The sequence below is a fragment of the Humulus lupulus genome, chromosome 4 (genome assembly GCF_963169125.1).
Source record: "Humulus lupulus chromosome 4, drHumLupu1.1, whole genome shotgun sequence".
Taxonomy (NCBI): domain Eukaryota; kingdom Viridiplantae; phylum Streptophyta; class Magnoliopsida; order Rosales; family Cannabaceae; genus Humulus; species Humulus lupulus.
This window is the reverse complement of record NC_084796.1, coordinates 58,592,707-58,605,332: the sequence shown is the minus strand read 5'-3', so window position 1 is coordinate 58,605,332 and position 12,626 is coordinate 58,592,707.

The following is a 12,626-nucleotide window of genomic DNA, read 5'->3' as shown; positions in this document are numbered from 1 at the left end:
AGCCACACTCTAAATGTTGACAAAATCTTTCCAAAGTTTGACTAGGCGGATGGTGGCACTAAGTAGGTTTATCTCAAAATCTACAGACCGTTGTCTTCCATTTTTCAACCTTTTGAGGGGAGGCCAAAAATTCGAGTGGACAGAAGAATGCGAGTTAGCTTTTCAGGAGCTCAAGAAGCACCTCGCGGAGCCTCCCATCTTGTCGAAACCCATCACAAGAGAAATTTTGTACCTATATCTTATTACGACCAAGCACGCCATTAGCGTCGTGCTCGTCCAAGAAGAATAGAAGGTGCAAAAGCCTGTTTACTATGTCAGCAAAAGGTTACTGGGGGCAGAATCGAGATACCCCTTAATGGAGAAGTTGGCTCTCAGCCTAATTCACTCATCTCGAAAGCTCCGGCCCTATTTCTAGGCGCACCCCATTCATGTGCTGACCGATCAACCACTAAGACAAGTCTTGTCCAAGCCAGAAGCCTCGGGCCGATTACTAAAATGGGCCGTTGAACTCGCATAATTCGAGATCACCTACCATCCGAGGACAAGCATAAGAGGACAGGCCCTGGCAGACTTCATAGTTGAATGCACTGGAGTGACTAACGATGAAGTTATAACCCCAACCCGCGAGCTGTGGAAACTTTATGTTGATGGGTCTTCCAATGAAAATGGGTCACGGGCAGGAATAATACTGATCACCCCAGCAGGAAGTCTATTTCAGTCTGCTTTGAGATTTGACTTCGGAGCATCAAATAACGAGGCTGATTACGAAGCTCTACTGGCAGGACTTCAAATAGCCAAGGAACTCAAGGCTAAGGCGGTACATTGCTACAGTGACTCCCAGTTGGTGGTCAACCAAATCTTAGGGGAATACCAGGCTCGCGGGATAAGAATGGTTGCATATTTAGAAAAAGCGAAGGCATCCCTCGAGCAATTCAAATTTTACACGATAGAACAGGTTCCTCGAGAGCAAAATTTGAATGCAGAGACCTTAGTCATGCTCGCCACGTCCACCGAGGTCGATGAACTAAATATCGTGCCAATCGAACATCTATCGACACCCAATATAATCGAGCCTGAACAGGAAGATGTGTGCATGATAAACTCTGAGCCGACCTGGATGACCCCGATAATAAGGTACCTTGAGACCGGCATTCTCCCAGAAGAACGGACCTAGGCTCGAAAATTGATGTATCAGATCCCCAGGTACACCGTTGTGGAGGTAAGACTATATAGAAGAGGATACTCTATGCCATTACCCCGATGTGTGACTCCACCCGAGGCTAAGAAGATCATGGAAGAAATTCATGAAGGATTCTATGGAGATCACACTGGGGGGCATAGCCTATCCAAGAAAATCATACGCCAAGGATACTTCTGGCCTACTATCAAAGCATATTCATTTAATTACGTCAAGAAATGCGACAAGTGTCAACGATTCACCACAATTCCTCGAGCTCCACCTTCCGAGCTAACTATGATGACCTCCCCATGGCCATTTTCAGTCTAGGGAATCAACCTCATAGGCTCGCTTGCAACTAGAAAAGGCGGAGTCAAATACGCAGTAGTCGCAGTAGATTACTTTACAAAGTGGACCGAGGTCGAGCCTCTAGCAACAATTACCTCGAAAAAGGTCTTGGACTTCGTGGTAAAGAACATCATATGCCGATATGGGGTGTCAAGGAAGATTGTGTCCGATAATGGTACTCAATTCGATAGCGATTTGTTTACCAACTTTTGCGAGAAAAATGGGATAATAAAGAGCTTCTCCTCTATGGCCCATCCCCAAGCGAATGGCCAGATCAAAGCTGTAAACAAAACCCTAAAAATTTCTCTGAAGAAAAAGTTGGAAGAAGCAAAAGGGAAATGGCCCAAATAATTGCCCCAAGTTTTGTGGGCATATCGAACCACAGCTCGTACTTCAACGGGACATACCCCCTTTTCTCTGGCATATGGATACGAGGCTATGCTGCCAATCGAGGTCGAAATACCCACAATTTGTGCCCATGCTTATGACCAAGCCTCGAACCAATTCCATCTTGAAGTAAGTCTGGACCTGATTGAAGAAAGAAGGGACGAAACTCAGCTAAAAAAATTTGCATGCCAACAGTGTGCTACCCGGTATTTCAATAAAAGAGTACGAGATAGAAAATTCAGTGTGGGAGATTTGGTGTTGAGGCGTGTGTTCTTGGCAACACGGGATCCAGCTGCTGGCGTGCTCGGGCCTAATTGGGAAGGACCTTATCAGATCGAATCAGTCATCCGACCTGGCGTCTACAAGTTGTCTAGATTGAATGGGAGTTTGGTACCACGAGCATGGAATGGCGAACATCTATGACCTTACTATCAGTAAGTGTAGGAATGATGTCACATGTAACCATATTTGTTTATCTCTACTATTTTCCTATTAATAAATTATTCAAATAAAGTTTGATTTCTTTTCAATATGCTGTATTTTTTGCAAACTCTCTTAATTTAATAACCTATGATCACACTCATAGGATATTAAGGGGGCATTAGTGGTACACATACCATCAGTTTGGAAAAATGAAATAGCATATATCAAAAGCATACAAGTGTTTGGATTTAACCAAATACGCGAGATGAGATAATTTGGAGACAACCAAATTATTAAAAATAAAGTATTTGGATATAACCAAATATGCGAGATAAGATAGTTTGGATATAACCAAATTATTAAAAATAAAGTGTTTGGATATAACCAAATACGTGAGCTAAAATGTTTTGGATATAACCAAATTATTAAAAATAAAATGTTTGGATGTAACCAAATACGGGAATATAAGTGTATGGATTTCAAACCAAACACGACCTGAATAGGTTTGGAACGAACCAGCTAAAACTAATCAACAGTAAGTTGGAACACAACCGACTTCAAGCTAAGTCGAGATCAAGGCTGGAATATTCTGCAAAATGATAGTTTCGACCTCATAACCTTGGGGAGCTACCCAAGGACGAGGAAAAGTAACTAAAAAAGCAAGATATAACTAAACCACTTACGTTACACACCATATAAGTACTTTCGGGTGCGTGATAAAAGTAACTCTCGACCTTGACAAATAACGAGATCGGATGTAGATACATCGTGCAAACTATGCATGAATGCATTGAAGCTCAAGCTTAAAATCCATCACGTGTTTGTATGAATAAATAGACATAAGGACACTTTTAATATAAATTGCGTGAAATATTTCGACCTAAGAAATGTAAAGCAAAAATATTAAAGCAAAGTCAAATATGGTATCATAAATATCATAAGAAAATAGCTCTTTCACGAGCTATAAATTGTCTTTGCCCCAGGGGCATAAAAAGTAGAAGATAAAAAAGAACCATTACAAAAAAATTGAAGGGACACAGCCCCAGGAAGAGATTTAGGAGGGAGGAGCATCCTCCTTGGCCTTCTCAGCATCCTCCTTAGCTCTCTCTGCCTCCTCCCGAGCAACCTCCTCCTCATCAAGCCGAGCTTTCCACTTGGCCACTAGTTCTGCCTCGAAAGAGCCTAAGAAGCTGGTATCGAGATCGGCATTACTTTCCCAGATCCTATACATGGCCAGGTCAACCGCCCGATCCTTCTTCTCCTTAAACTCTGCAAGGAGATGAGCCTTTTTCGCCCTCCATAATCTCGAAAGTGGCAGCCTTCTCCTCCTCAAGATTGGCATTGATATTCTCAAGCTCCGCGACCCGGGCGTTCACCTTCTCAAGCTCCGCGACCCAGGCATTCAGCTTCTTAGCTCGGCTGTCTTGGCCTTTAGTTGTTCAACTTCAGCCTCCATCTTGGCATTTGTGGCCTTGAGCTCGTAACTAAGCTTGAGTTGGAGATCCTTTGAGTCCTGGGCATAAGACATGCTCGAATGTACCTCATTTTTCAAATTATAGTTAAGTTGAGCAAAGACAGTAAGAGTCTGACACACAAAGAAATCAAATTAGAACATGAACTAAGTACAAATACAACTAGCAACGAGATGAGGAAGGTTACCGTAGCAGTGAGCTTGATACTCGTATAATAAAAAGTGTTGCAGTCTCGAGCATTGTTCAAGAACTGTCAATGAGGGGCATCGAAGATACCAAAACTCTAGCCCACTTGAGACAGAATGTCTGAGCCAAGTGTAGCCCCATGGGATCCGGTTGCATTGTCGATTACATACTCATCGACGTGAGTAGAAATCGATAGCAGATGCGCTTTGGAGGCCGAAGGCTTTTTCGGAGGTGGGCCAAGCGCAGAGTGGACCAAGGTTGAAGGAGAAACAGGAGGAATGACCGTAGAGGATGCCTCGACCTGAGGAGTCGGATCCACACCTGGGCTCGGAATAGCTGGAGCTAGTGGGGGAGGCGTCTTCTCGGTCCTCTTAAGGACCTTGGTAGGTCGATCTGATTTCCACGACCCCATCGGGTGCGTACTCCTTTGGGCTCCCTCGCCACTAGCGATCACAAAGTCGAGATCGGAATACATATCACCTGCACATTTACATTGCATTATGAGATATTTTGAGACAAAAAAGTTAGCATGATGCAGACAGGCAAAGAATAAAAAGATAAGTAGAGAGAAACCTAACTGGAACTCTCCCCCGAGCTCATGCTCGGCGACCACATAATTCCCCCATCTTGAAAGGAGACGGGAGGAGTACCTTCTCTATAAGTGGAAGTCAACCTCAAAAGGTCTCTATAGTCATTTGTCCCATATTGAACGGCTATTCCATTCCACACCTCGTTCAGACTATACATGGTGTCATACTTCCCGAGCCAGCTATCAAACCTATGTACTCTCTCATCTACCCAAGATCAAACATAAAAATAGTCCCTATCTTCCTTGCACAATACTAATCTATTGGGTTTATGCTTAAGTAGTGAAGGAGACCACAAATTCGAGCTAAGAATGACTGTACCTCTGTCGCTCGAGCTCGAACTCGAGGCTTCGTCATTGGCCTCGTTCCCCGATTCTAGGCTCCTGCGGCATTGAACTGGAGATGGAGGCTTAGCAGTTCGCCTCGGAGGGAAACTGCCAATTGGGAGAGGCACAAGCTCCCTCTGGGAATATTTTTTGTTGGACCAGTCGAATGTGGACTGATCCTTCTCCAGGAGGTCGCAGGCTTGGAGGTTGTCTTCATGCATGAGATAGGAGAGGGACCTCCTACCGTAGGGGAGTTGGAGCATAGCCTCTTTGTGCTATTTCATCTCCCTGGTGGGAGTGGGATGACAATAGTTAGCTGAAAAATTGAACATATTGTGACTAACTGCGAGCACAAATAAAATTCGAGCATAAAAAGAAGAAATTAGTTGGGGGCTTACGAATTCGTCTGAACGAATAGTATCTGGAGGGAGCTAAGTCATCTGTCCATAAGAAAGCCTTCTTGAAATCTGGAGGATAGTTGGGAAGATCTTCTTCTCCTTGGGATAGCTCGAGAGGTAATAGAAGCCGTCCCCTCCCCAAGCTCGAGTGAGATTGATTTTTAAGCAAAAGAGATACAAGATCTCCTTTGGAGAAGGTCCTTTCCACCCTAGCTCATGATATAGCGACCTAAGGGCGAACAAAACCCTATAAGAATTGGTGTTGAGCTGGAAAGGAGCCAGCCCAAAGAAATCCAAGAAATCCTTGAAAAAGGACTTCAAGGGCAGTACAGCCCCTGCCTTCATATGTTCCTAGCTCCAAGCTGCGTATCTTAGCTTGTTGTCAGGGTTTCCATCTCCCGACGCATGGCAACTTTGCTCGTGGGAGGTCGGAGCTCGACACCTCAGCGAGCTCGACAGTCTGATATTGTGGAGGGTCAAAATGTCGGAGATCTGCCCTAATGAAGAGATCGAGCTCCAGTAATGCTCGGCCTCGAAAAATTCCCTCCTCAAGGTGAGGATGGAGGTTGGCTATGAGGAAGAAGGTTCCCCCATCAGTAAGAATTGGAGATCACCTGGCCTAAAGGTAATTGTCACTTTGAGCGCAGGGTCGAGGGGAATCAGTCTAGGCTCGGAATCTGGATCTGGGTGGATGGCGACCCTTAGTCTTTTCCTTTTTACTTCTTCGACCTCGTCTATCTGACGTCGAAAATGATCTCGGATCTCTTCTTGCTCACACCTCAGTTCGTGCTCTTGAATCAAGCGATGTGTAACGCCTTGCTCCCTCAGAGCTGTTACTTAGTGAGTTTTAAAAACGTGCATTCAACTCGCTAATCGAGGTTTGAGGTCAAAAGTGTAATTAAATCATAAACAAAGTTATAAACTTTAAAATTAATTCCATTTACTGAAAATCATAAAGTGTTTGACATTTGGGATCCCAAAATACTATTCATAAATATTTACAACATATAAATACAACCAAAGTCGACTAGATGAAAAAATCTGAGTTTAGTTCAACCATTTCCCAAAAATATCCCTGGCCGTGGCAGCCAGGCAGGCCAAACATGTACGCGCCGCTTCAACGCTCTCCGTGCCCATGGTTGGTCGACTTTCCCCTTGCCTTTACCTGCACCACAGAGCACCCGTGAGCCGAAGCCCAGCAAGAAAACCCCCACAAGTAGAACACATATGCATAACAAACACTTAGCATATAAACAGGCCATCAATAGGCAAAACACATACGACCATGCCGTCCTAGGTGCTTTACTAGACCCTGGGTTCGCGGTCCTCACCGTGAGGATATCCCATGTATCCTTTAGGGTCTCGCCCTGGAAACTCGCATTCCACGTGCTCAACGCTGCTCCTGGCCCCTTTCCGTTCTCGGCCTTGCACTCCACGTGCCTAACGCTGTTTCTGGCCCCTTGCCGTTCTCGGCCTGGGCCGTTCCCGACTCCTGCCGAACATTTACATAATTGCATTCATAGCTTAATAAATCATATATTGTACATGAAAAAATTCAATCAAAGGGCTACACCCTGCAATACAAACATATTGGGCTCCACCCTACATACAAGCTCTATGGGAACAGCGATTTTCTTACCTACGTCCCGAGCTTTCCAAGCACCAATGCCCTGAGCACAGTTCCCTAGTCTGAGCCTCGCTGAAGCCCTAGTCACAACACATTAACAATGTCCACCCATCAAACTCTAACCCAATAAATAGTTTCAAACCATAATTATAATCTCCGGGCATTGAATTCCATCAATCCGGGTGACAAAATCCATCCCGAGCCTTAACTAGTGAATTCCCGAGCCTAAAACCTCCTAAAAACCCAAAAGTACCTTAAGCGTCGCGGCCCTAGGGACTCATGTCATGACCCTTAGCTCAACCCGAGGCCTAGCCTCAAACTTGCCCACACGCGCACGCGGCCCTTGCTAAAGGGTTCCGCGGCACGCCTCCAATTTCCTGACGCCCCAAGTTTAAAGGGGCTACGGCTCAGCAAGAACAGAGTCGCGGCCCTACCCTTCGAACCCAGATAAACTCAACATTTCCACCTCAAAAACCAGTCCAATTTCCCCCTAAATCAAGCCAACAATCCAGATTAACTATCACAAAGATTCCAACACAGTCTCAGCGTTAAAACCTTACAAAGAGCAGTCCCAAAACTCAGCCAAGCAATCAAGAACAAATCCAAACTTAGCTAACATGCAAACTCTAATATTCAACCTTAAAACCAGCTGCAAATTGACACACTTTAACATATTAGGAGCTTACCTTGATGAGTTATGTTTCTGTGTAGATTCTCTAAGTTCCAAGCTTTAATCTCCCAAAAATCCCAGTTGAATTCCTTAGCTTCAAGTTAGCTTCACCTAGTTTTCCCCTTGATGTACCTTAGAGAAAGAACAAAGGAAGGGAGAAGTGTCTAAAAGTCGGTTTCTACAAATTTTGAAAGCTTCTTGTGTTTTATTTTATTCAACTTAAGTCTAGTAGGTTACCTCAAGGCTTGGGTTACCAAAAACGTCCCCGAGGGCAAAATGGTAAATTTCCCCAGTATTCCCTCCTAAACATTCTAACCTCAAATATATCTCCAAATATTTATTTCCATAACCCGATGGCCCCATAATACATCTAATACCCAAAATACCCCTCGACTCGCCCGGAGTCGGATTCTCAACCCCGTTGTGACTTTTTGGCTAACTGCTCTCTAGGACTGTCTCGGATCGTGCTACACAGATATATCACAAGCATATCACATTTATTACAGTTATGCCCTCAACGGGCTAAAATCACAAAGATACCCCTAATATCCAAACGGGGCCCACATGCATATTTAATTCAACTAAACATGCATCTCTATCACATATTCACATATTACATCCATAATTCACCTATTGCCCTCCAGGCACGCTAATCAAGGCCCTAAGCCTTATTAGAAAATTTGGGTCGTTACATGCTGGTTTTGAGTAAAACGGGATTCTGAGCTCGGAGTTACTGGAGAATAAGGAATCGCGAGCTTTGACCCCCACCACTTTCCCGAGTTCTGTGGCATCTAGCAAGAGAGCAAAAGGGTGAGGGCCAAGCGAACAAGAAATAATGAAAAAACGGGATGACCTAAGCTCGAATGATTGAGGCTACAAGGAAAACTCGATCCAAAGGACGAGGCCAGTCTCAGAGCGTGTATTACACCAAAAGAAAGGAAGGTGGATTTATTTTCGAAGATCCCAATATTTCAGGGAAAAAGTTGGCGGTTACCCAAAGAGTGGAATTTTTGGGAAATGTGCATTTTACAAAACCCTAATTTTATACCTGATATCTTGGTGTACAAGATAAGCCATTCAAAATTTTAAAAATTCAGTAAAAGAACCGTGTCTGGGTCTTCAATGCATGAACTGGATTTAGAACCCATGATATTGGAACTTAAGACTAGTATGTACTGAAACGTTCTAATGTGCAAAACTGGTAAGGGAACTAACAGTGCAGCAATATAAACATGCATGAAAAATATACGGGCATACGAAGCTATGAATAGAAAACTTACACAATGCGATCGGCGGAAACAAAGAGATTGATGATCGAGTGAGTGGTTGCAAAAACGATCTCACAGAATCGAAGAGGTGAATGTTGCTCTGTTTTCGTTGCTTGGAGAACATGCAAGAACTGGGCAATAATCTCTGGTTTTTTCTTCTTTTCTCTCAGCAAAGGCTTGAACGTGAAGATAAAGTGTGAGGATGACGAATAGAGTTCTATTTATAAACCCAAGGGAGTGTAAAATGCCAGATTAATCTGGGCCATTGGCTAGATTCCGTATCAGATCTAACAGCCAGGGACCTATGATTTGATAGAACCATAAAGAATGGCAAGCAGATAGACGTGGGCAGGTTTCCAAGGTACTCAAGTACTTTGAGTGATCAATACCCATTTGACGCGTGTCCACACTCGAGTGTATTTGATGGTACGGTTTCCAATAGGAGCAGTTCAAAAGTTTCCTTCTCATAGGATTAGAACTGATACTTTTGAGGGGGCAAACTGTTACACCCAAATTTCGAGACCAAAGGTTATGACCTCGAAAACTGGTCTCGTCAGGTGTGAGCTCGAAATGTATGAATACATTGTATGGTCCAGCTGTAAGATCTCCGAAGTAAAATGACGACCTCGAAGATGTGTAACCTCAGGACGCTTTCTGAGTTCGAAATAACACGACGTTAGGATACATCGATTATCGATCGTCTTCAGATTAAATAGTCCGAGCTTGGGAAGTGCAAGCTCGAATGTGATAGCTTGGACAGTGTCTACCTGCTCCAAGCATGTCCTTAAGTAGGATGGTAAGCTCATAGCAATACCATAAGTCTCAACAGCCACAGGGTCGATCGCTGATCTCGAAGACCCGATGAGTCATTTGGGATAACCCGATACGTATGAACATATTTATTGTTGTATAATCCCAACATTTAAGGGATATTATTTAGTCTATTATGCATTCCCGATTCTTATGGGACGTTTCCATATATGTAGCAGATATTGCATTTAATGTCATTATTAAAATTGATGTAACGCCCTGAATAGCCAGGAACGCTACACTGTGTACTTATAAAGGTGCAGGACTTGCTAATCAAGTCATTTAGTCAAAACGTGTCACTAAACCATAAATGTGCTAAGGTTAAAATGGTTTTGGTCTCAAAAGATACATTTCATATATTTAAACAGATTTACATATGGGATCCCAAAAAGGAACAGTGTTTAAAGGTTAGTTACAAAATTTCCAAAATACAGACTACCATCAGCCACTCTAAGGCAATACAGACATTTATAGCTTTTTTGTTCCTGTTATCCTCACAACCGTGGCGGCTGAGCAGCTGGTCATGTACATTCCGCTCACAGAATAATCAAGAGAATAATTCCTTAAGCATGATCAAACACTTAACATTCCACATTAATAGCATAGCATGTAATCGGAATCAAAGATGCGACCAATCATTAATAACAGTCAAATCACATAATAACTAGGGCTGAAAACTTAGGTCGCACCCACTGTTTACCCCACTGACTTCGGCCCGCTTAAACCGAGCTCAGTGCATAATAAGCTGTCCTCGGCTACCAGTGGCCGAGCCGCGCCTTGTGCGCAAGTGTAACCTTTGGCACTCTTAGGCCGTTGGTTTACTATTTATATGGCATAATACCATCCTTTTCAAAGCATACATATTAGGGAACCCTTAGTCCCATTACAAATACACAACCGGGTGTAGTTTTCTTACCTTTGGCTTCCAAGTGTACTAGCTACGAGCGATGCTCCTTGAGCGCGATCTGATCCCCGAGCCCTAGCTTAGCACCTAGTCACAACCAAGATAAAGGATACCATCAACAATCTTTAAAGAGCTTCTAGGAAAAGTTCTAGTCTCAGAATCATTGAACTTCACCAAACATGGTAAAAGGTTCAATGCCGAGCACCCTAGGTTAAATTCCCAAGCCTAGAATCTCAAAATCCCAAAATCCCTTAAGGGCCGCGACATTAGCCACCCATGCCGCGGCATGGCCCCAACCAGAGGCCTCCTAATGCCCAAAAACAGACAAGGGTCGCGGCCCTACTTAGACCATGCCGCAGCCCGCCCTCCTTCCTCAGCACACATCAGCTTCGAAGGGCCACGGCTCACCAAGAACTATGTCGCGGCCGGACCCCTTCGAACCCAGAAAAACCTCCATTTTTTACTCTCAAACCTCATGCAAACTCAGCCAAAACAACCCCAATTCCACAACTCAATTACCCAAAACTTCCCACAAGATTCTAGCAACACAACCCAGCTGAAACCTAGACTAGAAACCCATCAAAAACCCATTTCAATCACTGAAACTTTCTAACTCAAGAACACAAAACCCACCCATGGAAACACTATAACTTAGCCATTAAACCTTAAATTAGAGCTTACCTCACCTACAGAATCAATCCTCCAAGAGCTTTCTGGGCTAACTTCCAAGGTTCTAGCCTCAATTTAATCTTCAAATCCAAAACCCAAAAACAACTTAGAACACACTCAAAATCAAAAAATTTCAACCTCAGAAAATGGGATTCAATGCTTACCTCGACCTTGATTAAGTTCCTTTGACAATCCTTGATCTAATCCTCTAAATCCCAGCTTTAATCTTCAAAATTCCAGCCACAATCCTATGTTCTATGTTTTTCCTTTGAGAGAGAAAGAGAGGAAGAGGAAAGAGTCGGTCTATTTTATGTTGTGCTATTTTTTGTAGCTCCTTAAGTCTATCCTTAGGCAATTAAGCTAATCCCAAAGCTCGGGGTACCGGAAACGTCCCCGAGGGCAAAATGGTAAAATTCCCCAATATTCCCACCTAGACTTCCTAACCTCAAATATATCTCCAATTATTTATTTTCATAACTCGGTAATCTAAATAACCACCCGATACCTGAAATACCCCTTGACTTGTCCAAAGTCAAACATTAGGCCCCGATGTGACTTTCCCGCTATCTAACTCCCTAGGATCGCCTCAAGTCGCCCGCTGCAGATTTACCCACATAATAATGTGGTTCTCACAAGTATAACATTTAACCACATTTATATACATATAATCATACAAGCATGATTATCATGTAATCATGCATTAAATCAATAAATTCACACATAAACAAATTATGCCATCTTGTCACACTAATTAGGGCCCTTAAGCCATATTAGTGATTTTGGGTCGTTACAACTATACCCTCCTACTGAGAATTTTGTCCTTGAAATTTACCTGAATAGCTCGGGATACCGATCCCGCATCGCTGTCTCTAACTCCCAGGTCTCCTCCTCGACCTTGATATTTCTCCACAATACTTTCACTAACGGAATTGTCTTATTCCGTAAGACTTTGTCCTTCCGATCCAAAATCTGAACTGGTCGCTCTTGATAGGACAAGTCTGTCTGCAACTCTAAGTCCTCATACTTCAGCACATGTGTCGTATCTGAAACATACTTCCGCAACATGGAGACATGGAATACATCATGAACTCCTGACAACGATGGTGGCAAAGCCAACCTGTATGCCACCTGTCCAATCCTTTTTAAAATATCGAAAGGTCCAACAAACCGAGGGCTCAGCTTGCCCTTTACCCAAAATCTCCTCACCCCTCTCAGTGGTGAAACTCGCAAAAACACGTGGTCCCCAACCTGGAACTCCACGTCCCTACTCTTAGGATCAACGTAGCTTTTTTGTCTACTCTGCGAAGCGAGCATTCTGGCTCGAATCTTCTCAATAGCCTCATTGGTCTTCTGAACCATGTCTGGCCCCAAATA